Source organism: Theobroma cacao, chromosome 2, assembly GCF_000208745.1.
Source record: "Theobroma cacao cultivar B97-61/B2 chromosome 2, Criollo_cocoa_genome_V2, whole genome shotgun sequence".
Lineage (NCBI taxonomy): Eukaryota > Viridiplantae > Streptophyta > Magnoliopsida > Malvales > Malvaceae > Theobroma > Theobroma cacao.
The window spans coordinates 22,170,250-22,194,096 of record NC_030851.1 but is presented as its reverse complement, the minus strand read 5'-3'; positions in this window follow the sequence as shown (position 1 = coordinate 22,194,096).

Sequence of the window (23,847 nt, the reverse complement as noted above, 5' to 3'; positions counted from 1 at the left end):
CAATCCCATGCTCAGGTATTGGTTTGCCTAATTGACTTAATTTATTTGTGATGTTTGTGAATCTATCTAACATGCTAGTGATATCTTCACCAGGCTCCATCTTAAACATTTCATAATTGTGTGTCAAAAGGGCTATCTTCGACTTCTTAACTTGATAAGTCCCTTCATGGATAATCTTAAGCTTATCCCACACTTGTTTAGCTGTTGTATAACTTACTACTTTGTTGAATTTTGTGGAAGTCAAGGCACAATGCAATGTATTGATAGCCTTAAAATTTGTTTGGACTTTCTTAGTTTCAGCCTTTGTCCATTCAAACCTTGGCTTTGGGATCATCTCATTTGTCACTACATTTAAAGTTGAGGGAATGTATGGTCCATCTGTTATAACATCCCACATCTCATAATCAATTGCTCTAATATATATAGACATCCTAGTGCTCCAATAATTAGAGCCATCAAACAAAGGTGATTTATTTGTTGATTGTTCCTCAGCAACTGCTGATTTTAGTTGAGCCATTTGGATCCTCCCAAAAGGTGTTAACCTTAATAATAGGGAACTAGCTCTGATACCACTTGTTGGTCCCAAATAAATGCGCTAGAGGGGGGTGAATAGCACTTTTTGGCTCTTGGCAAGATGAGGAACTAATTTGAAAAGTAATGAAAATAAAATAGAGTAAATAATGCGCAGGAATTTAGAGTGGTTTGATCCAAGACCTACATCCACTACCTTGATTATCCAACCAAGGATTTTTCAAACTAATCCACTATGACCTGGTGAAATTCACAAACTTTCACCAAGCTTAACAATGGCTTTTACCAGGATTAGCCAAAACCTTTCACAATAGTTTTTCTTGGTCTCAACTATAACCCAACACCTAACTTTTCAAGGCTAAGTTTGAACCTTAACACCAACAAGCAATCCTTGCTTGATTGAATCCCTTAGAGTGACCGTTTCACTCTTAGAACATAAAGAGAAATGAAAAAGAAGTGTACTTATGATCACAATGTTGATCTAAGTGGTACAAGTTGAAGTGCAAAATACAATTACAAGGATGGGAGTTAAGTGTAGTGAAGTGCAGAGGATGTTTTCTGGTTTTTCATCTTTTTTGTGTGTTCTTGGAAGCCTTTTTTCTTTTCTAGCTGTTGGAACCCTCTTTTATACTTGGAAAAACAACTTTAATGTCAGTTTGATAGTTTTCTACCCATTGAAAATAGTTGGGAGTTGGTTCTAGCTGTTAATCTGTCTTTTAGTGTAAAGTTCAAACTTGCAGGCAGAATGCCCTTAGTCGACTAACCGATATCTTAGTCGACTAAGTCGTCTTTGTCTTATGTTCCCAATTTCTGGCAGTTCTGGCAGTGTTCACTTAGTCGACTAACTCATTCCTTGGTCGACTAAGTTGGTTCTATTTCTCTATATTCTTCAGCCCGCCAACCTTCAATTTAAATCTTAGCTAACTAACTCTTCATTAATCAACTAAGGGACTTTTCTCTTGTTGTTCGATTGTGACTTCCTTGTTTCTATGCTCTTTGATATGTGCATTTTAATGATTGATTATTTATTTGCATACAATTTTGTCCTGCACACTCAAGTAGAAATATTAGACACAAATGAATGGGAATGTTTTATTATCATCAAAAACTAATGGAGCCAACACTATCAATATAATTCATTCCCTCATCATATATCCCAGAGATGATAAGAGTTTGGTACAGTGTCTACTTTTATTGACCTCCATATTTGTTCTTGCAATTATAGCATTAGCGTTATAGAGAGTTATGAAACTTTTTTCATAATCTCCATGTCGCCTTAGCCAAGGACTTCAATAAGCTAATGTTAACCAAGAATTGATAGGATATGTCCTCCAAAACACTTGAGGTGATGATTCCTATCTTGACCACTCATTTGCCTTCACATGCTTCATACTATACCCAAAAGCATCCTGTTTTGGCATCCTTGGTTAGGCAGCCGTAAGGATGAAATCAAAGCATAGCACTCCACACATAAGACAACTTGGTGTCTTAAGTCTAGGGAGTATTTACACAACTGACACATGAGAAGTGTTGCATAGACACTAGAGTGTATTACCAAATGCACTTCTCATGGCGGGTCATGTTCAGTGAACTTGCTTTCCTAGGCAAGCACTTATATTCTAGTTCCAAGTATCTCTATACTTCAATCTATGAGATTGATTGCTTACTTCCAAAGTAAGGAACATAGAATATATCAGTCTCTAAGCACCATTGATGTCCAATCCCAATGATTCATTGGCTAAGAACATTTTGAGATTATGTTTTGATGCATAGAAATCTCATAACTGCAACCCAAGAATCTCATAACTGCAACCCATTACAGTTTCCTTGCAAGGCATATTACTCTCATGGACTTCATCTAATTAGACTTATAACTCATTATAACTAATGTCTTATTGATGAAGGAAAACCTCTAATCATTCAACATGAATGATACTGTTGCATGATTGGAATCAAGCCTTAACCAATCCCAATTGGCTACAGGGCTCATCCCAACAGTAACATAGTTCAGTGGGAGGGTCTCAGTTTGCCTGGTAGTGAATTCTCAAGACCCATAGTTGGTTTATTTATTGTAGAAAGGTAGATGACCGTCAAACTAATAATACAATTTATAGGGTTTTATATATTGCCGTCATGTATACATGCATCATGAAATGTTTAAAGTCCATGAATGACTAGTATGCTTACATAATTTCAAATGTACTTTCAAAAACATATCTGCATCACAAATATGAATCCACTTTCAATTTTGCTTAACAAATGCACTATGAATGGTGATAATTACTTTGAATGGAAAAGAAACCTTAATCTCGTGCTTAATTATGACAAGATCACATGGGCTCTTTCTAACCACGAGCTTGAAGCACTAGCTCCCTAATCAACTCCATAAGATATTGAATAGCATAAGAAGTGGCATGATGCAAACGAGTTGGCTAAATGCTTTATACTGGCCTTTATGAATAGTATATTACAAAAGTAGCATGAAGGCATGGGTATTGCTACTGACATAATGTTGCACCTACATGAAATGTTTGGTACAAAAACAAGGTCTGCTAAGGTGAAAGCAATCAATGCTTTTAAGGACCTTAAGTAGAAACTTAGGGAGCTAGTTAGAGATTACATGCTAATAATGATCTCTTGTCTTAATGAGGCAGAACTAAATGGTGTTGAGATAGATGCCGAAACGCAAATATCAATGATCATTCATAGCTTGAATTCGTCATTTTCACAGTTCAAATTGGATTATGAACTGCACATTAGGGATTACACCCTATGTGGGCTAATGAATGATCTCCAAAATGTGGAGAAGGTTCTTGATTTGAAAAAAAAAAAAGCTTAAAACACATGCAATTTCCATTTCTAAGCCCAAACCTAAGGGTAAAAAGAAGATAGCTGGAAATAAAAAAACTTCTAAAAGCTCAATGGGAGCTAAGAAAAAGCCCATGAAGAAAAAGACTGCTTCAAAAGACAACACCAAAGGAAAATGTTTCCATTGTGGTGTGAAAGAATGTTGGAAGCGAAATTGCAAGCTTTACCTTGAAGAAATCTAGAAGAGGAAACAAGGTATCGGTTTTCTAAATATGTTAGAAGCTTGTTTAGTGGTTGATTCTATAGATACTTGGATAATAGATTTTGGAGCTATTAACCATGTTTGTAATTCTTTACAAGGGTTTCAAGAAAGAGAAAATTGAGTAAAAGGTAGTTTCGAATGAGGATGGCAAATGGCACATTCGTTTTAGCATTAACAGTGGGAGCCATTATTCTTCAATTTCTTTATAGTTGTAGCTTAGTTTTGGAAAATGTTTATTACATTCCAGAGATGTAAAGAAATTTGATTTCTGTCTTTTGCTTAATAAAGTCTAGATATTCAGTTCATTTTACTGAGACACTCACTATTTATATAAATAAGATTTTATTTGTTATGGAATTGTAAGTTATAATCTTTATTTCCTTGAGCTTATGAGTTTTTCTACAAATGCATAAATCAAAATTATCTTTGGCATCTACGTTTAGGTCATATTAATCAAAATAGACTTAATAGGCTTATAAAGGATGGTACTTTACTAGACATGGTTGAGGGTCCTTTGCTAGTATGTGAGTCTTGTATTGAATCTAAAATGACTAAAGGGCCTTTCAAGGAAAAAGGTAACAGAATGCCAAACATTCTAAACTTGGTGCACACAGATGTGTGTGGACCAATGAACATAGAAGCTAGAGAAGGTCGTGAATATTTCATAACTTTTATTGTTGACTACTCAAGACATGGCACTGTGTATTTAATGCACAGAAAAAGTGAATCCTATGAAAAGTTCAAAGAATTCAAAGCTGAAGTTGAAAAGCAGCTAGGCAAGCCATCAAAACAACTTCAATCAGATCAGAGAGGTGAGTATTTATTAGATGAATTTTCGCAATATGTCACTAACATTGGGATAATTTTTAATTTGTTAATGCCGAGAACACCTCAGCATAATGGTGTAGCTGAAAGAAGAAATAAAGCACTTTTAGAAATGGTTAGATCAATGATGTCCTATGCTAATTTTCCAATCTCATTTTGAGGATATTGTATACAAACTGCTGAGTACTTGCTCATGTTTGCTCCATCTAAGGTTGTGCCTAAGACACCATGAGAGCTGTGGATAGGGCGTAAATGATTTGTACTTCATCTGCAAACTTAGGGATGTCTTGCATATGTTTTAAAGCCTGAGTCTACAAAGATGGGACTAAAGACTAAGGTGTGCTTGTTTATAGGATATCCAAAGGGAACAAGAGTGTCACAACCCAAATATCGGGCCATGATCGGCGCATGGGCCCAATAGGCATAGCCCACTAAGCCAAGCAAGCCTTTTTATGCAAACTTGATCATCATTCCCAACCATCATTTCTAAAACCACATATTGAAATTTTGAACTAAAAATATTTCAGTAATATTCTATAGTGACCCAAAACTCACAATTTTATTATGTCAAAATAATGTCACCCGTTTGCCAACTCATAGTGGGATCAGTAATCATATATACATAATTGGCTTATAATATGAATCCTAGCGGATTACATTACATATACGCATTCACAGGTAACAGACCCTTGATCGTCAGCGGAGTGACCTTGGGTGAAGGTACAGCTACTGAGATACCATAGTATCTATCAAGAAGGCGAGCATATGTGGACAACTCAATCTAGGTCTCAACTACCTCCAAATCTGAAAACATGAACTTTAAAAACTTGAGTATAAAACTCAGTGAGTGAACATAAGAAGGGAACAAGCAGTCAATAAGGAGAACTTGGAAATCATGATGCACTTATTTCAAAAACAATGCAATTGATTTAATTTCTTAATAAAAACCCTTTATTTCATACTTTGATCAATAACCTCATAGTGTTTCAAAAACCCATGATCAATCTATGAAGTTAAATGGGTGAAAAATAGGTCAAAATCAAGCAAGGTAGCAAGCATGGCAGCAAGTTTCTCGCTGCAGCGAGAAACAGTCTTAGTTTGCATATGTTTCAATTTTTCTATCATATCTCCCAATACAGAAGTCCAATTGACCTTTTTTTTTTATCATTAGAAAGATAAGAGGCAGGACTACAACTTTTATGTTTACCACTTTTCCCATTTCGTACCGAAAAGTGGTCAAAATCTTCGTCTAAATGAAAGCACTACACTAGAACCTGAGAGTTTCTCGCTGCAGCAAGATTTATTTTCATTGCAACGAAATTTCCTCCCTGCAGCGAGATTCATTCTTGTTACAGTGACAAATAGGGATGGATTATGCCCCAACCACCTGAAAGTTTCTCGCTACAACGAGATTCAGGGGAGATGACAATTAAGGGATTTTCACATGCCACAAAATCCATTCCTACCATATTGCACATCAAAGTGAACACATTGACAATAATCAAGTTTCTCATTATTCATTTCGATCACATATTATAATCATAAACTTTCTATCACATATATAAACAAGTACACCACCCCACTTCATTCATTGTCATAGCCAGGTCATCATCACCATCTGCTTATGCACACTCCCTACTCGCACATAGCCGAGTTAGCATCGGCTTATGCGCACTCCCACTCACACATAGCCGGGTCAACATCGGGTTATGCGCACTCCCACTCGCACATAGCCGGGTCAACATCGGCTTATACGCACTCCTACTTACACGTAGCCGGGTCAATATCATTACACAACATTATTCATCGATGCACAACATATATTCGTAAATATATATATATATATATATAAATCAACATAATATAGTAGCACATAGGTTCGTCCTTTTACACATTTCACATTTTCACAACACCAAAACATTTTATCAAGGGCTTGTTCCTCGGCACACATTTTTTTTTAGAAAAGTTGAAATAAATCATTCAAATGTTTCATACAAAACACAATTATATTTCCCAAAACGATTTTGCAATGCAAGTTCACTCACCGGTCTTGTTGATTCTTTTGCTTGACTCTAACCTCAACTAATACTCCAAATGGACATGTGAGGCCTTGTTGAAACCTATACACATGTGAGACCCTGTCAAGCTCAATTAAAAGACGGTATTGTATCGAGTGGTACAACTAAGTTAAATCGAGCCTTGAACTAGTTCAAATAGAAATTCTAAGAGGAATTTGAAAATTTTAAAACCAACAGAATGGCTTAGAATAGTGATTTGGAGTTCAAGGTCCAGTTTGGAGTCCATCAGAAAATTGACCAATTAGGGACAAAACGGTCATTTTACCATTTGATGATTAAATGGAGATTTTTAGCCAAGATTTGATCACATTTGACCAAGAATAATTATATGAAATATAATTATGATTATTGGAGTATAAAATGATGTTTAGTAGTGAAAAATTGTGATTCCCGGTATTTATGGAGCAGAAGGGCAAAATGGTAATTTTGCCACTAGTGGACTAAACGAAAATTTTTTTAAACAATTTTTGCCCCATTTGGTTAATATTGATCAATATTAGTGTTATTTTAGGTTGAAAAGTAGAAATAATGAGATTCCGGTACATTTCGGAGTATAAGGGCAAAATCGTAATTTTTTTGTCTCGGGGGCAAATCAGTAAAATTTTCGGCCCAGCACTTGTCAAGACCAAGGGATTTTAATTGTGGTAGGATTGGATAAATACCAGAATATTTGTGGTGGAAAATTAAGAAGAAAAAGTCAAAAAGTTAAAAAATTGGGCCAATAAGCATGTGACACATGGCATGCTTGATTATTTTATTATTTTCTATAGAAATCAGCCCATTAAATCCCCAATTCCCTCACCATATTCGGCCTAGACTTTAAAATTCTAATGCTTTAAAAATCATGTTATTTGAATTTTTGTAATGGGAGATATACTTGAAAAACCAAAACATATGCAAATAGGGCTACTGTTCATTATGCACCTTTCTTCACCAATTAAAATTATTTTTGATTCTACTCCTATAACGACATAAAATAATTATAAGTAACATAAAACTAACATCATTAGCTCAAATTAAACCTTTAAACATCAGTTCCACCTCGTTTAACACATCTATGAAGGTCAAGGTTTCACAGATTTCTCTTCTTGATTTTCTCAAGCTTAAGCCTCCGTCATTTTCAGGGTTTGATGCATCAGAGAAACCCCATATTTTCTTAGATAAGATGAAGAAGATTTGTAAAGCCTTGGGATGTTCCAATGTCTGATCAGTCGAACTAGTCGCCTTCCGATTAGAGAAGGTGGCGCAAGAGTGGTATAGTTCCTTATGTAGAGGCAGACCAACGGATGCAGTACCGTTGACTTGGAGTGAGTTCAGCACAACCTTTTTAGGTCAATTTTTACCATTCAGTGTACGTAATGCCAGAGCCAAGGAGTTTGAGGCTTTGGTACAGACCTCGAGTATGACGGTGTTTGATTATGACATAAAATTCACACAATTGTCTCGGTATGCGCCTTATTTAGTTTTTACAGAGGAGATGAAGATATAAAGGTTTGTGGATGGGTTAGTGGAGCCATTGTTTATGGCTGTGGCATCCCGAGATTTTAGTACTTACTCTGCAACAGTGGATTACACTCAGCGAATTGAGATGAGGACCAGTGAGAGTAGGGCTATGAGGGATAAAGCAAAAAGGGCCAAGATAAAGGGCTATCAAGGTCGCAAGGATTTCAGTAGTGGTATTTCATCTTCTAGCCATTAGGGCCCATCAGGGAATCACGGTTTCCCCAACAGGGGAATGATGTTGCTAGTGCCAGTGTTGGATCAGGGCAAAAAACCTTTGATGGGGGAAGGTAGTAAGATTCAAGGTAGAGTAGTTAAGTTATCAACCCTTGCAGTACTTGTGGGGTGCGACATAAGGGATGATGTTTTCTTATTACAAGAGTTTGTTTCAGGTGTGGTCAACTTGGACATATTATGAGAAATTGCCCGATGACCCATCAATCACAAGGTTCTGCTCGTAGCTCCACCCAGCCAACTTCGTCTACTCCTTCAGTTGTCACCCCATCTGATCGGGAGGCTAGTGGATCAAGAGGTAGAGATGCTGTCACTTCCTCTCAAGGCAAGCTTTTTGGGTCTAGACGTCAAAGTTCCACCGGTAGAGGTTAAGCGAGGGTATATGCTTTAACACCCCAAGAGGCCTAGACATCCAATGCAATGGTGTCAAGTACTCTTTCCGTTTGTAATATGAATGCTCGAGTATTGTTTGATCATGGTGCTACCCACTGTTTTATTTCTCCATGCTTTGCATCTCGTTTGGGTAAGGATTGTGTTAGGAGAGAAGAACAATTAGTGGTCTTTACTCCTTTAAAGGAGGTATTTGTGGCCGAATGGGAATATGAGTTCTGTGTAGTTCGAGTCAAAGACAAGGACACTTTGGTGAATCTAGTGGTGTTAGACACCTTAGACTTTGATGTGATCTTAGGATTGGATTGGCTATCACCCTGCCCTATCAGTGTGGATTGTTATCATAAATTGGTTAGATTTGATTTTCCCGGTGAACCATCATTTAGTATTTAGGGGGATAGGAGTAATGCTCCAACCAATTTGATATCAGTCATGTCTACCAGAAGGTTGTTAAAACAGGGTTGTTTAGGTTACTTGGTTGTGGTAAGGGATACTCAGGCGAAGGTTAGAGATATAAGCCAAGTGTCGATGGTGAATGAGTTCATGGATGTATTTCCTGAAGAACTACTAGGTTTGCTTCACGAACGACAGATTGAATTTTGCATAGATTTGATTCCTGACACTAGACCTATATCCATACCCCTATATAGAATGGCACCAACGGACCCTAAGGAACTTAAGGATCAGTTGGAGGATTTATTAGATAAAGGCTTCATTTGTCCTAGCATCTCACCATGGGGAGCATCGGTGCTATTTGTGAAGAAGAAAGATAGGTTGCTTAGACTGTGCATTGATTATCGACAGCTTAAAAAAGTGATGGTGAAGAATAAGTATCCCCTTCCAAGATTAGATGATTTATTTAATCAACTACAAGGAGCACAATGTTTCTCTAAGATAGATTTACGATCTGGGTACCATCAGTTGAGGATCCAGAATGACGATATACCCAAAACCGCATTTCAAACAAGATATGGGCACTATGAGTTCTTAGTGATGTCATTTGGGCTTACGAATGCACCTACGGCCTTTATGGATTTGATGAATTGAGTGTTCAAGCCCTATTTGGACAAGTTCGTGGTGGTGTTTATTGACGACATCTTGATTTACTCGATGAGCAAAAAGGAACACGAGCAGCATCTTAAGATAGTGCTCCAAAATTTGAGAAAACATCGATTATATGCCAAGTTCTCCAAGTGTGAGTTCTGGCTTGAAAGCGTTGCATTCTTGGGACATGTGGTACCCAAAGATGGGGTACAAGTCAATCCAAAGAAAGTAAAGGCAGTGGAAAAGCGGCCAAGGCCAACATCAGTTACGGAGAATAGAAGCATTTTGGGTTTAGTTGGCTATTATCGTCGTTTTGTGAAGGACTTCTCCAAAATAGTCACCCCTCTGACTAAGCTGACACGTAAAGATACAAAATTTGAGTGGTCTAATGCTTGTGAGGATAGCTTTGAGAAGCTTAAGGTATGTCTCACCACAGCTTCAGCATTAAGCCTACCGCAAGGCATAGGGGGTTATACGGTATTTTATGATGCATCGCGGGTTGGTTTAGGGTGTGTATTAATGTAGCATGGGAAGGTGATTGCGTATGCATCAAGGCAACTTAAAAGGCATGAGCAGAATTACCCCGCACACGATTTGGAGATGGCAACAATTGCGTTTGCCTTAAAAATTTGGAGGCATTACTTGTATGGTGAGACTTGCAAGATATATACGGACCACAAAAGTTTAAAGTATATATTTCAGCAGAAGGATCTTAACTTATGACAACGTAGATGGATGGAGTTGCTAAAGGATTACGATCGTACTATTCTTTACCATCCCGATAAGGCAAACGTAATGGCGGATGCCTTGAGTCAAAAATCTATGGGGAGTCTAGCACATATCTCTACAGATAAGAGATCCATAGTTTGGGAGACATGGGGGTGCATTTGGAAGTTTCGGAGGCAAATGCATTGTTAGCACATTTTAGAGTGAGGCCTATTTTAATGGACCGAATTAAAAAAGCATAAAGTAAAGATAAGTTCGTAGCTAAGGCCTTAGAGGACCCTCAAGGAAAGAAAGGGAAAATGTTTACTAAAGGCACAAATGGAGTGTTGAGGTATGGAACTAGACTTTATGTGCCACTAGTGATGGATTGAGGAGAGAAATATTGGAAGAAGCACACATGGTAGCCTATGTGGTACATCTAGGGGCTACAAAGATGTATCAAGATTTGAAGGAGGTGTATTGGTGGGAAGGACTCAAGAAAGATGTAGCTGAGTTTGTCTCCAAGTGCCTAGTTTGTTAGCAAGTTAAGGCTGAGCACCAAAGGCTTGCAAGGCTACTATAGCCATTACTAGTGCTCGAATGGAAGTGGGAGCATATTGCAATGGACTTTGTAATGGGTTTGCCTTAGACTAGTGGGGGTTACGACTCGATTTGGGTCATAGTAGATCGATTAACAAAATCAGCTCACTTCCTTCTAGTTAAAACTACATACGGGACTGCCCAGTACGCCTAGCTTTATGTAGACGAGATAATATGGCTGCATGGCATTCCTGTTTCTATAGTATCCGACATGGGGGCACAATTCACCAGTAGGTTCTAGGAAAAGCTACAGGAAGCGTTGGGCACTAAGTTAGATTTTAGCACGGCTTTCCACCCACAAACCGATGGCCAGTCTGAACGGACGATACAAACATTGGAAGATATGTTGAAGGCCTGTGTAATAGACCTTGAGGTCAGGTGAGATCGATATCTACCCTTAGTGGAGTTTGCCTACAACAACAGTTTCCAAACTAGTATCCAAATGGCACCATTTGAAGCATTATATGGACGGAGATGTAGGTCACCCATTGAATGGCTAGAGGTGGGAGAAAGGAAACTCTTGGGGCCTGAGTTGGTACAGGACGCCACCGAGAAGATACATATGATTCGACAGAGGATGTTGTCAGCACAAAGTAGATAAAAATCATATGCTGATAACAGACGAAGAGACTTGGAGTTTCAAGTAGGGGATCATGTATTTTTGAAGGACTCACTAACAAAAAGGGGTAATGAGGTTGGGCAAGAAAGGAAAATTGAGCCCTCGGTATATAGGACCCTTCGAGATCTTAGAAAGGGTTGGAGCAGTAGCATATTGGTTGGCATTACTACAAGACCTTTCGAATATTCACCCCGTGTTTCATGTGTCAATGCTTAGGAAGTATAACCCAGATCCATCTCATGTAATACGGTATGAGACCATCCAGCTGAAAAATGATTTGACCTATGAGGAGCAACCGGTAGCTATCCTTGATTGGCAAGTCAAAAAGCTCCTATCATGACCTAGTACTCCCCTCGAGCCCTTGACAACTGTCTCGCCGTCCCGGTAGACATTCGTTACCCAGAGTGCCAACCGGAACCCCGCAAGGCTTTAGTACCATTGTTTTCATCTCCCCTGCGAGTAATCATCGCCAAACCTTATTTTTAAAGAATTTTAAGCTTTTTCCTTTTCAAAACCGTGGAAAAATAATTTTTGCCTCACAAGGGTGTTTTCGTCATTTTTCCTCAAAATTTTTCGAACCCGACTAAAGATGTAGTAAATGAGTGGAAAACACATATTTCATGATTTAAAATAAATTTGGGTGTCTAAAACATTTATTAAAAATGATATTGCAACTATTTGAATAAAATAAAAATATTCAATAAAATATTCTAATTTCTTGTAAAACAATATTTATAGTCATCGGTAAATAATTTTTGTAATGTAAAAGCTAAATAAATTCATACGTACTATAATACAGATAACCGAGATATGAAATTTACTTTACAATGACTCGTGGGCACACAAGGAACAAAAGTGCACTAAGACAGTAAACCTACAGTTTTTGGAGTAGTAAAGCCGACTATAATGCTTGACGATATCTACTATCCATAGGCTACCTCGGGCCTGAAATGGTTGAAAATAAGGGTGGTGAGATTATAAAATCTTAGTGAGTAAACAGATACCATCTAAACCATCTAAAGTTGAGTAAATGGAGACAGATAAAACAGCTTAACATACTGAAATTCATTATCTTTCAATTTGTTTCAACCGAATAAAATCAATTCATATAAATCAAGTAATTAACATGGCTTATGAATTTCTTAAAACTTTGGCTCGTGCCAAAATCATTCTCATACCTAGTTATCAGGGATACCTTGGCTGCGGGCTATCCCAAACCGAGTCCGCCAAGGCTATTAAAAAGTTATGTATTCATAAATCATGTTTTTTATTTTGAAAATATAGTCGTTCCTTGGCGTTGGCTAAGTTCGCCCTCACATGGTGGTTTGGCGTGAAGTGAACTCTAAAAATTATACCTCGAGAGTTACCCTACTCACCTCTCCAACCGAGGTAAGAATATGACCAGGTTCTGTGCCCTTCTAATAGGCTAGTCCACAGAACCAGCCCACTACAGCAAGCTAAACCCACCATACAATAAAATTTGCAACAGCATGACATGGCAATTTTATCATTATCCAGCCTATAAAGGCAAACAACAGTTTATACATTTCAACACAAATACCAATTCAGCCATTCATGCCAATATTGTCATAAGCCAATCAATTATAACCATAAATTCACAATACATCAAATGGTCTCCAATTACTCTATTTGAAAAGCCATTATTTAATTTTAAAACAATTTTATGAAATCATTTCACTAAATCACATTTTGTTTATAAAATCGAAAAATTAATCATTTAATTCATTTTCCATAAAATTCACAAAATCGGATAAAAACCAATTTAGATAATTAAGATGATAGTAAGGTTACTCACAGTACTAGAAGTTCAATATACTCCTATTCTAGGGCTTCGGGCACAATCTCTTTACCCTTGTTAGAGGGCTCACCACCTATACATCATACGTGACACGAATTTCAATAAATTGTGTCAATTTACCATAAACTATTTCAGGCTCTATAAATCTATATGAATGCATGAAATGTGATGCAAAATGTTCGAATAGCCGTTTAAATATGGTATTCGACCTAATTCGCACTATTCTCGGTGTAATTGGCTAAAACCTCCAATTTAACTCCAAATTGATTTCTTTCACTTTCTACACCCCAATTATACTTAAAATACCTCAATGATTGTGAATATGATTCAATTTATCAGTCCGGATCATAAATCGCACATGTCTATACATTAGGTAAAAATTCAGATTTTCATGCCAAAATTTCCCATTAAATTTCTAGCCTCACCAATCATTAAATACCACCAAAATATCATGAAATATCATCAATTTCAACCTCAACATCCTCCCTAGAAAATTCGGCCTCTTGTGGGTTTGTGAAGAACAAAGTGATTCCTTGCTAGATTTTCATACTTTCCATTACCAAACAACCAAAAACACTTAATTAGCTTGAAATCTAGCAAAATCAATGCTCAAAACCTCTCCTCTCAAATTCGGCCAGCATGGGTTCATCATGCAAACTTAAGTTCTAAACATGGAAAATGAAAAAGAAAGCATGGGTAGTGTAAATCACAAGATAAAATCATAAAATTTTACCTTTATTAGCTTAATCCCTTGAAATCCCACAGTTTTTCTTCAATTTTCCCACCGAGGGTTTGTGTTCTTTCCTTTCTTCTTCACTTCATGCTTTGGGCGGCCATATGGGTGAGACTAAGAGAGTTTTAAATAGATTTTACAAGGAAATTCTAGAATAATCCAAGCTTGACACATGGCATGTTTCCATTGGTCCATGTGTAATACTTATCCATTAAGCAATCTCTCTCCACCACATAAAATGTTTCAATTATCCACAATGTAAAATGTTAATGGCTGAAATCCATGGGCATGACAAGTGTTAGGTGGTGTAAAATTCTAAAATTCCAACTTTGCCCCGGTAACTCGTAAAATTATCGTTTTACCCCTAGGACTCCAAAATGTCAGAATTTAAATTTTTCACCTCTCAAACTCAAATCATACTCCAATGAGTCAAATGTGATCAAAATATTTTCTAAAAATTCTCATTTTGTCCTCGGGTAACAAAATTACCATTTTGCCCCTAAAACATGAAAATTCTAAATTGACTCCAATTCAGCCCTCGAACTCCAAATCATCATTTTAAGTCATTCTAGGGTTTTAAAATTCTTAATTTCATCTTAAGATCTCTATTTAGACTAGTTCGAGGCTTAATTCAACTTAATAGTACCATTTGGTACAATATCGACTTTTGACGATTTTTCGAGGCTTTCCAAGTATGCAAGCATATTGTCAATCACATAAAGGACATGGCAAGTACTTTATAAGGTCAGGTTTGACAACTTCGTTCAAAGGATGTAGCCTCAGTGAAAGTGTTATGGCGAAACCACACTAGTGAGGAGGTAACGTGGGAAACCGAGGACGAGATGCGGACAAAGATCCACACCTCTTTAATGTATAGAGGTAAGCTACCTTATAGTTGGATTTAAATTCGGAGACCAAATTTCTTTTAGTGGGGGGGAATGTGAGATCTCGACCTCTAGAGACCTGTAATTAGAAGTAGACGAGATAACACAAACCAGGGGTAATTTCATCATTTCTCCTAGTGAGCCCCTGAAAGTAGTTTTCTAATGTTATTAAGGTCCAAGTAGGCCTAAGGAATGAATGAATGAGGGTAAGATAATGAAGAAGATAGAAATAACGATAATTTTCACGGTAGAGGTAAAGCGGTCATTTTGCATCTCGAGTTGAAATTTTTAATTTTTCATGAACCCGGGTATTTCTAGACCCTTATGGACCTTATCTTAGTGTCAAAGAAGTAAAAAGATTGTATAAAGGCAATGGAAAGACAAAATGACCTTGTTAAAGGCATTTTGGTAATTTCATGAGAAAAAGGATAAACATAAAGCATAAATATCTAAGCTTCTAGGAGGTTCTTCAAATTTCCAACACTTCTTCTTCTTCTTCTTCCTTTCCCATGTTTTTGCACCCCCCATGGAAGCTTGCTTTGAAACTTCCATATATTTCCTCGAGTTACCCCCAATTTTCATGTTTTTGTGCACCCTTTCACAAAGTTCTTTGTGTTCTTTTACTTTTTCACCATAAAACCCTCAAAAACCTTTCCTTATTACACTCTCTCATTAGCTGGACGTTATAGAGAGAGAGAGAGAGACTTTCCACATTTGTTTGGAAGCTATTGGAAGAGAATTAAGCTATAAAGAAACCCTAAGGTGAATGATGAACTACGCTAGGTTTTAAGTTGTTGATAATGGCTAGTAATTGGGATTATGAACTGTTTTATTGTTGAGGTTGTTTATTCATTTTTAGTGTGATTAGAGTAGTGCAAGGAATAGTCATTTGATATAATTGGAAGCCAATTAGGAATGACTAGTAGAACTTGAATTAGAAACTAGCCTTTGGAGTGATATTAATGTAAATTGGATTGGTTGTGATGTTTTTGTGCGTGATAGGTTCCAACGAGGCCCCACAGCCCCATTTGAACCATTAGTGGAGGTTAGAGTCGATTAGAGGTTCAACAGTACCGGTGAGTGAACTTGCATTTCAAAATTGTTTTGGAAAATAGAATTGTGTTGAGATGAATTATTTGCATGATTTTATCCAACTTTTCATTAAAAATGGGTGCTTGGGAACAAGCCCTTGATAAATGCTTTGATGTTGTAAAAGGTGTGAAATGTGTAAAGAGGATGAATTCATGTGCTCCTATATTATGTTGGTATACATATTTGAATGTATGTTGTGCAATGATAAATAATGTTGTATGATGACAATGAGGTGTGTGAGTAGGGAGTGCACACATGATGACATTAAAATGTGCGAGTAGGGAGTGCACATATGGTGGTATTGCCTTGTGCGTGTAAGGATTGCACAATAGCTAAGGAAGGCGGGGTGGTGTAGGTGTTATATATGATTATATCTATAGATATGTGATAGAATGTGTGTGATTGTAAAATGTGATTGTACGGCATGTTGAAATTAGCATGATGAACCTTGAGAATTTCTCATTTTCTTGCAAATTGATTTTATTACAGCACCAAATGGATTTTTAGTGAAAAAGAGGTCTTTTTTACATTTAGGTGCCCTGCTTCTCACTGCAGCGAGAAACATTTTGTTTTGACCGCCAACAACTCGTTACAGCGAGAAACTCTCGGGTTTTAGTGTAGTGTTTTCACTTTGATAAAGATTTTGACAACCTTCCCGTCTGAACTGAGAAAAGTAGTAAACATAAAAGTTGTAGCCCTTCCTCTTATCTTTCTAATGATACAAAAATCAGGTCATTTGAACTTGTGTAGTGGGAGATATTCTAGAAAAATGAAAACATATGTAAATTAACACTATTTCTCGCTGCAGTGAGAAACTTGCTGCCATGCTTGCTACCTTGCTTGATTTTGACATATTTTTAACCCATTTAACATCATAGATTGATCATGGGTTTTTTCAACACTATGAGGTTATTAATCAAAGTTTAAAAAGAGGGGTTTTTAGTAAGAAATTAAATCAATTGCATTGTTTTCGAAACAAGTGCATCATGATTTCCAAATTCTTCCTATCGATTGCTTAGTCCCTTTTTATGTTCACTCACTGAGTTTGTACTCACTGTTTTCAATTTCATGTTTTCAGATCAGGAGGCAGTTGGAGCCTAGGTCGAGGTGTCCACGTAGTTTCGTCTTCTTGATAGGTATTTGACATTCAGTAGCCGCACTTTCACTGTGGTCACTCTACTGGAAGTCAGGAGTCATTTTGTTTTATGAATATGTTCATGTGATGTAAAGTACTAAGATACATGTCTTAGACAAAATATGTATATTTTAACTGTTAATGCCACCATGAGTAGAAATATTAACATCATATTGGGTTTATATCAATGAAATTCTTGATTGCTATAACCCATTATTAAAGTGATTATAAGTTGGACTTATGAAAGGTGACTTGAGAATAGTTGATGGAATGTTGAGCAAGATGATATAATAAGCTTGCTTGGGCTTTGTGGGCTATGCCCATTGGGCCCATGACCCGGTCATGGCCCGAAAATTGGGTCGTGACATTTCCTTTGTTTTACAATGGCTGAAATGCTTAAACCCCTTTTTATTTTTGCAAATACCCAAGGATGTATCGATACATTTTCACAAATTTCTTTCAAATCTACCAATACAGGAGGCAATGTATCGATAGAATTCAAGTAAAATGCTTTCTACCTTAAATGTATTAGTACAATGAGGAAATCTATTGATACATTTTCACAAAATGTCCCATGCTTCAAATCTATTGATACATTTGGACAATGTATCTATAGAATTATACAATACGCTTGTGTTCTTCAAATCTATTGATACATTGGTGAATGTATCAATACATTTTCTCTAGAATGGCATTTTCAGCACTTTAGCTATCCAATAATCCAAATTCAAACTCCTCAAATCACTCCTTATTTAAATCATACTTCAAAATATCTATTAACTCAAAATTTCTTATACTTGTACTTAAATGTAAGATCACAATTTCAATCTAAACTTCAAATTTTAAGATTCACCAATCATTTTCCAAGAATTTGGCAATGTATAATACTTAAGTGTTCAAGTGCTAAACATATGCACAAATCCATTAAAGGATTTCAATTATGCCAATATTCATAGTTATCCACCTATGAGGATAATCATATTCACCAAGGTTTAATTTAGTGTTAGGAATTTTGAGAATATGGTATCTTGGAAAGCAAGTATATTCTCATGCTTAATTTCATTAAATTTATTTGTAATGAAAGTACATTTTGATAATAAGATGAAGAGTTTTGTTTTAGTAAGCATTCATTATCTAGTTATTAAGGTACCATGATTCGATTGATATATTAAAATACATTTGTATGAAGAGTCATACATATGAGACATGTATTTTAATTGAATCTAAAAATTGTTCACAGTCATATAATAAAGCTGGTTACTTTATTGTGTTAAGGCTGTAGTGTTCAGATTACTTCCAACAAAATGAATGTGATTCATTTCAAGGGAATGATGAGTCTCAAATCATCAAAATGGTTTACTTTGAGTAATGACACTATAACATGAACTAGAATCATGTGAGAATCAAATTTAAGTTTTATTATTACTTAAATCTTGATCTCACATTTATGCATTTGCTTATAGTAGAACCGAAATCTTGATGGATAATGGACTCGTGTTTAATCTCCTTATAATATTTGATTTACCATGAGCATGATCATCATAAAGCGTTGATCTAGACTATGTATTTTGGGATTATAATCGAGATGAACATCTAGGAACATATATCCAGATAATGGAGTTCATAGCATTAACATCACTTTTAGTAATTTCAAGAAGATTAGTGATTAATCTGGGCTCAATGGATTGATGAATTAGCTACTCATCACATCTAGATACTCAAAAGATTAGATCTAGATTGTTGAATCACAAATTGGATGAAATTTGAGACTAAAAGACAAAATTGACATAAAGGGTAAAACGGTAATTTCACCTTTTGTCATTGGATGGTTATGAGGGTTCATAATATAAGATTTTCAATTGGAAAACTGATAATTAATATCAAGTATTGAATTATTTCTTGTAATTATATTTAATCCAAGAGTGCAACCATTAATCTATGGTGGAGTGATTTCATGGTTAATAAGCTTGAATTAATTTTAATGAGATTAAGAATAATTCTAAGTTTATTGGAGGTTGGAATATCTATGTCCAAATAGATTTCCCACTTAACTTCGTAGAATTCAACTTGTTTAAGTTGGAATGCATGTTTTAATTCGATTAATTAAATTGTGTATAAAAATGGCAACTTTAACATGTTTGTCTTAATTCAGACAAGAAAACATGTTTGGTCTTAATTTAAATAAGAAAATATGTTTGTCTAAATTTAAGACAAGAAAAATATTTTTTGTCTTAATCTAGAAAAGAAAACATATTTGTCTCAATTTAAACAAGATAAAATATTTTTTTCTTAATTAAAGACAATAGTTGTCTTAAATTAAGATAATGCTAAGAGGATTCTTGCAAAATGAATCTAAACATCTATATTGATAAAATGAGACTCCATGTTTAACTATCACTATTTTATTTATTGTTAATTCTTTTTAAATAAAGATGGATAATAATAAAATAAGAGTTATTATTCAATAAGGAGTTTTATTTTATGAAGAACTCTAAATGATATTAAAGAATTAAATTATTTATTCTTTAATTTTAATTTTGATAATTATGGAGCATGTTTGATGCTTCCATAACTCTAAATGGATAGTCAAAATTGATTCAAAGGTGTTTCATTTTAATTAAACCTTTGAGGTAAGAGTTTTAATAAAAAGAGAAGAGATTGGAAGAAAACAGATGAACATCCTTTTTCTTGAAAAAATTTCAACGTCACTTCTTTTCTCCTCTTCCAAACTTTTTTGAAGAGAAGAGAGATAAAATTGATTGCCATCTTGTAGTCTTGCATTCGACACCTTGTCCACTCAAGGTTCAAGTTGAAAGTATTTTTGAAGAATAAGTGGTAAACTTGTTTGGTCGAGAAATTATTCATTGGTGTGGTGGTGTCCAAAAATAAGAATCTCAAAAATAAAAGGTATGGTTTTTCTTATTTAATAGATTTTTTTTTCTTTTTGATGTGATTATGTTACTTGTAATAATAATGATGTGTGTTTCTACTTGTGCAATTGAATTACTTGTTTCCTTTATAAAAGAAGTTTTTGAAATCCATGCTTTACACAATCATATTAATCCACTAAGATCCAACTCCAACACTTAGTTCATCAATTAACTTAGTTATTTCAACATATCATCATAAGTTCTCAAACGCATAAGTCTATTCTTAAGTCTTTGAACACATACAATGAAAATGTAATTTAACTCCTCAAATAGTCTAGTTAACGCCACATATGGCTCATATCAAGGTCAAGGGTGTTACGCATCTCATAGGTAAGCAAAGAACCAAAAAGTTCATCTAGCTTAAGTACATTTTCACAAGCTAAGAATAAGGAAATTCTTTTCCTAAAGCTTTAAGTCCTCTTAAAATCTTTGTGAATCTCTCAAACATCTCTTTAATGGGCTCCCCATCCTTCATTTTGAAAAGCTTATAATCAAGTATCAGCATATTGATCTTTGATTCTTTTACTTGACTAGTGCCCTCATAACATTTTTCTAAGGTGTCTCAAATTTCTTTTTCATTAGAGCACATAGCTACCTATTAAATTCATCCTCACTAAGAGCACATAAAATAACTGTTATATTGGTCCCAAGTAAATGTGCTAGAGGGGGGTGAATAGCACTTTTTGGCTCTCACTAAATTGACTTCTAATTTTGAGCAAGTTGAGAATTAACAACAAGAACTCTAAAGCAAGATGAGGGAATAATTTACGAAAGAATGAAAATAAAAACAAAAATTGAGTAGACAATGCACCAGAATTTAGAGTGGTTCGGTCAAAGACCTACATCCTCTATCTTGATTATTTAACTAAGGATTTTTGAAATCAAATCACTAAAAACGGTGGAATGCCCAAGCTCTCACCAAGCTTTACAGTGGCTTTTAGTAGGCTCAGCCACAGCTTTTTACAATGATTTTTCCCGAGATCAACCAAAACCCAAACTAACTTTTCTAGGCTAATTTATAACCTAAACACCCAATTAAGCAATCCAAGCTTCAAAAAATTCTCTTAGAGTGTCACATACACTCTAAGTATACAAAGAGAAGAGAAATAAAGGTGTACCTATGATCACTGACTCGATATAAGTGATACAAAGTGAAGTGCTTGAATTTTTTACAAGAATAGGAGTGAAGTGTAGAAAATATGCTAAAGGTTTTTGTAATTTTTAAGCTCTATTTGGACTTGGAAGCCTTGGATGTATTTTTTAGCCATTTGAAGTCCCTTTTATACTTGAGAAATTAGTTCTGATGAGTGTTAGCCAGTTTCTGACTGTTAGAAACAGTTTGGTGGCAATTCTGGCCGTTAATTTGTCTTCTATTGCTCAATTCAAATTTTCTAACAGAATGATCTTAGTCGACTAACTGTGCTCTTAGTCAACTAAGTTGTCTCTGTCTTTTAATCCCAGTTTTTGGCAGTGAGCACTTAGTCGACTAACTTACTTCTTAGTCGATTAAGTTGTTTCTGTTTTGAAGTCCAGATTTTTTCAATAGGCTCTTAGTTGACTAACCTACTTCTTGGTCGACTAAGTCTTCTCTGTTTCTCAATCCTTTTGAGCCCACCAACTTCTAATTTGAATTTTAGCTGACTAATACCCTTCATTATTCAACTAAGAGGCTTCTGTTTTGTTGATCAATTGTGACTCATTATTCCTATGATTTTTTATGTGTGCCTTTGAATGATTAATTTACTATTGGCATACAATTTTTGTGTTGCACACTCAAGTAGAAATATTAGACACAAATGAATGGGAATGTTTTATTATCATCAAAAACTAATGGAGCCAACATGTTACAGCTTTGTGATTTAGCTGTATCAACTTCTCATCTTTATCATCCTATTCAGCTTTAGTTTTAAGATGTTTCACACCATCAATAGTTTTGGCTTGAATATGAGGTCCATCAACAATAATATCCCAATGATCCAAATCAATGGATAGAATAAAGTTTTCAAACCTCATTCTCTAGAACAAGTAGTTCTCCCTTTTGAACAAAGGAGGCCTTATCATAGATTTTCCTTCTTTAATGAAGTCGATGATGATGATGCCATGGCTATTACTTTTAACTTTTTGTTCAAGATCTTTTAAAGGTGGTTAAACTTGCAAAACTTGAGAACTTGCTCTGATACTAATTGTTAGAAAGATAAGCTTAAAGTATGAATACCAAGTGAGGGTGAATTAATAGTTTAATAAAAATTCTCCCTTTTTAAACAGCTTTGAAAATAACATAGATATGTATAAGGAAATGAATCAACAAAACAGATATGAAAGCCATGAGTAATGAAGAGAAATGAAAAGAAAACTCAGCAAGATTTTTATAGAGGGTTGACTTTTCAATGTCCATGGCCTCCCCCTTGATAGCACAAGGAGTTTGAATTCACTATCAGCTTGCTTTTTCAATAAGATCACGTGTAACCTTTTGAACGTGCCTTTTCATAAGATCAAGTGTAACCTCTTGCCTTTTGCTAAGATTAGGCGTAATTTCTACCAAGACATTGCCTTTTTAGGTTAAAACACAACCTTTACACAATATGAAGCCTTTTAAATGATTAAGCAAAACCCCTCTATCTTTTGCGTAGATGTATAACCAACACAATAGTGGATTTTAAAGAATCACTAACTTAAAACATCTAGAAAGGTTGACAAAGAAGTTTAGAATCATAAAGGTGAGAGCTTTCTCATAGAAAATGGATGATTAAGTAAGTTTCAAGCTCAAAGAGAGTTAACTGAAGGATAAAGATGTAATATTTTTAGCTTTGGTCTTGCTCAAAGATGAAAACTTGCTACTCACAGTTTTTCTCTGGTTTTTTCGCTCTTTTTTTTTCTTCAAAGATGATTCAAAATCTTTCAAAATCACTTTAGAGGTCTACTTTAATGTTCTCAAGATAAGTATATATATAACCTTGGTGATTTCTTGCCTAGTGGAATGAAATTTGAATCCTTTTTCGTACGTTTCAATCAGCTTATACAAATATGTTGTATATGTAGAATCGATTCTTTGTTGTTGAGTCGTCGATTTTACGTAAAGTCTATAGTTTTCTATCTCTGCAGAATTGGTGCTTCTATTATGAGGTGTTGGTTTTTTTACAATTGGGTTCAAAGGTGACACCTTTACACTTTTAGAGAATAGATTCTTTTGCCTCAAGGTGTTAGTTCTTCACTGTGGTCTGGCATTGATATTTGGATTTGATCTTGATTTTTGCTACTCTTCTTTTGTCCATTAGTCCCATTTCTTCCTTGGTCACCAAGTTTTTGAATTGTACTTTTGGTGCTTCAAGGACCGACATCTTTTTCATGTAGAATCGATTCTTTTTTCTTTGCATTTTTGCCTTCTATCTCTCAAGAACCGATTCTTTACTTCTGAGGTGTTGATTCTTCACAAATCTTGAAGCTTTTATCTTCTAAGAATCGACTTTTACTTTTCTCAGAATCGATTTTTCACTATTGATTATTGTTTGAGAATCGACTTATCTTTCTACAGAATCAATTCTTCTTGTAATTAAAGAGATAGATTTTGCTTTCTTTGCATTTAAGGATCAAGTCATTTCTTTTGATTCCTTGATTCTCAGGTTGGCATTTTGAGTTTTGAAAACCAAGAGAACTTTGA